The sequence below is a fragment of the Vicia villosa genome, linkage group LG2 (assembly GCF_029867415.1).
Source record: "Vicia villosa cultivar HV-30 ecotype Madison, WI linkage group LG2, Vvil1.0, whole genome shotgun sequence".
Classification (NCBI taxonomy): domain Eukaryota; kingdom Viridiplantae; phylum Streptophyta; class Magnoliopsida; order Fabales; family Fabaceae; genus Vicia; species Vicia villosa.
This window is the reverse complement of record NC_081181.1, coordinates 707,380-710,242: the sequence shown is the minus strand read 5'-3', so window position 1 is coordinate 710,242 and position 2,863 is coordinate 707,380. Positions and strand designations below refer to the sequence as shown.

Below are 2,863 nucleotides of genomic sequence, written 5' to 3'. Positions count from 1 at the left end.
CAATGCTTAGATACCTTCTAAGACTTCTAGAGAATCCGATCACAACTTGATCTTCTCTAGTTCCGTTACAAATGAATGTAAACAAATTACAAGAGTTTTACAATGCTTCTTAAAAAGCTGTAATCACAACTGTGATATATCTCTTAAGTTCTAAGCTTAAATCTCACTAAGATATTACAATGAAGTGAGGTTGAAGATGAAGTTTGATAGTGTTGCACCCCAAAATTTGCCCTCTTTCTCCGTGCTCTAAGTTATCAAGGACGTTTATTTCGTCGATTAAAAATCAAGTAAAAGTTAAAAGAGTTTCTTTTGTTCAAGGTCTCAAGTTCATATGTTCATCTTTAATCATTCATGAGATTTGTATGTTTCTTCAGAGATAATGAATACATGATTGATCTTGATCTAATTTCTTGTGGAAGTAAAAGATTCATTGTTCAATATTCAAAAGAAGCTTCGCGGGAATTTAAAGATCAATTTGGAAGAGATGATTACTTTGAGTGGTGGGAATTTGTCGTGTGGATTGAATAACAATTTGAAGAAAACAATATGTTCATTCTTTCAAAATTTATACATCATTATTCATCCAAAGTTCAAAAATCATTACAAAATACCAAAGTTATCCATTACAAAAGTAAAATTATAAAAATTCTCAAAAATGTCCATATATTCCAAAATTCAACTACAAAAGAATTACAAAAAGGGAGGGCCTAAGTTCATCTTCACTTTCTCTATACTTAAGTCTTCTGATTTCCAAGTCTCTTTATGATATGTCAAAGATGCTCCCGTGATAAAGTCCTATAACCTGAAGGAGCTCGCTGCACAAACTAGTATCACTACCGCACAAAATACATCCAAGGTCCACGATCATCACATCGCTTCACCATTTAATCCATGCCAAAAATCGGTTCAAACCACATACTCCTCAGTGAATAAAATTGAACCGGACATGTTCTAGTTAACCAATCCAAGCTGTTACCTGCAATAAAACCAGGCTCTGCAACACAAGAATAAACGGAGTCGGCGCCGTAAGAAAACCGAACCGGTTCACCAAATATGAAAAAAAAAGAAGGAAAACTCGGTATGAAATAACAAAAACTCAGAGAGACTCAGAAAAAAAGGCTCATAACAAAACTCAGAAAAAAGAAAAAGAAAGTAACGTAACAAACTGAGAACCTTGACCTCTATTCATGGATCCCTCAACGAACCTCCATCTCCGATCTTGAACCTTCAATCGCTCTCATCCTCTCTTCTCCAATCTTCATCATCTTTAATCTTCACAAATTCACGGAGAATCAATCACTATGACTTCTTCATCATCATTCATATTCACCAACCGGGAAAAGAATCAGAAAATGGGAAAAAAGCAAAAGAGAAAAAGAATCATAACTGAAAACACAATCTGAGAATTCACCTTCATCTTTGTCGCGTCTTCATCTTCACCTCTCTCGGAATCGCACTTCAATCTTCATCATATCTATAATCACCGATTCAATAGCCTGAACAACATCACCTAATTGAAGTTCACAAGCAAATCTGCGTAAGAACGCTCAACGCAGGTGTGGCGAACGGATTCCGTACCTGACTTCGAAGATCATTGTAGCTCTTAAACGCAACCTTGCGGCGAACCAAAGCGCGTTCAACATTGCACCTAATCATCATCGAATCATCACGAGCCTGCAACGATGCGATTCTACAACTGCACGCAATTCTTCGATCCACATCGTCACAATTGCAAACAATTCTTGAACTTGCTTCAAAAATCGATCAACATCACAATTAGTTCCACGCAATCCGAAATGAAAAATAGAGAACCGAGAGCGAGAGATTGAGGAAGAGAACTTGAATTGCGAGAGGTTTGAGTTGACGAGAGAGAACCGAGAGGAGAGCAATCGGTGCTGTGGTTATCGCGGCGGTGTTGTAGTTCCTCGTCGGAGAATGAGGGAACGTCACCGAGTTCCTGAGATGTGAGAGAGATACGAGAACGCGATCGGAGAGAACTGAGAATAACGCGTTGCGAGAGAGCGTGAGGTTGAGACGGTAGCGCGACGGAGGATCTCGTCGGAGAAGTCCACCGGCGCCGTTCGGTGCGTTTTGTGAAGAGAAGGAAGCTTCTCAAAGGAAGCTGATGCGTCACAAACATGTAACCCTAAAATTCCTCTTTCATTTTTTTCTTTTCAGATTAATTTGAACTGGTGTTAATTAGCATAAGATTTGGTGTTGTTAATCTGGATTAGTATGTTAACTTGTACTGTTATTAAATCTAAATGTGGACCAAACTAGACTGGGCCTTCACTGTTTTGCTAACCTCACCTCCATTTGAGCCCAGTACCACCGTTTTTGGTGGCAAAAGAATCTGATCAACAAAAAAAGACAATACCTGGGCTCATAATCCCTTAGGCCCAGCGCTCACTTTTTCTGGATAGACAAAAAACACTTTGGGCCTCAATCCCCTGGGCCTAGCGCCTCATTCCTCTCTGCAGCACTATTTCCAGCAATAAACCCTCCTTGAATTCATTTCTTTGCACATTAGAATTAGTTTTTCTTCTTATTTTTCTTAAGGAATAAAATGACATGAAAACAATACTTTTGTTAGATGTTAACATGATAAAAAAGAATAAAACATGTAATATCTTTCGCTCATTAGAATTTAATTGTTTTGTACATAGTCTTGTTCTATTATTCTTTGATAAAATGCCATAAAAACAATTTAATATTGTTAGATTTTGTTTTAGAATTTATTTACAATTTAACTTTTATTATTTTCTATGGCGGGTGCGTGTCTCCTTGTTATTACTGACTTGTTTGCTGAGATGTGCGAGATACTTCGAGAGAGTCTTCAATTGTGATTCAACTTGCTTCGTGT

At 37.6% G+C, this 2,863-nt stretch overlaps 1 long non-coding RNA gene across 2 annotated transcripts; it reads right to left on the bottom strand.

Moving 5' to 3' along the window:
• Positions 1-577: 577 nt before the first annotated feature.
• LOC131645746 (uncharacterized) lies at positions 578-2,207 on the bottom strand. 2 transcript variants are annotated; one of them, XR_009297179.1, is made up of 3 exons: positions 1,412-2,207; positions 1,163-1,308; positions 578-994 (listed from the first exon to the last, which is right to left on the bottom strand). It is a non-coding gene; the product is annotated as an uncharacterized LOC131645746 (long non-coding RNA). The 2 variants fall into 2 exon arrangements; XR_009297178.1 differs by having other exon boundaries at positions 1,174-1,308.
• Positions 2,208-2,863: the final 656 nt, after the last annotated feature.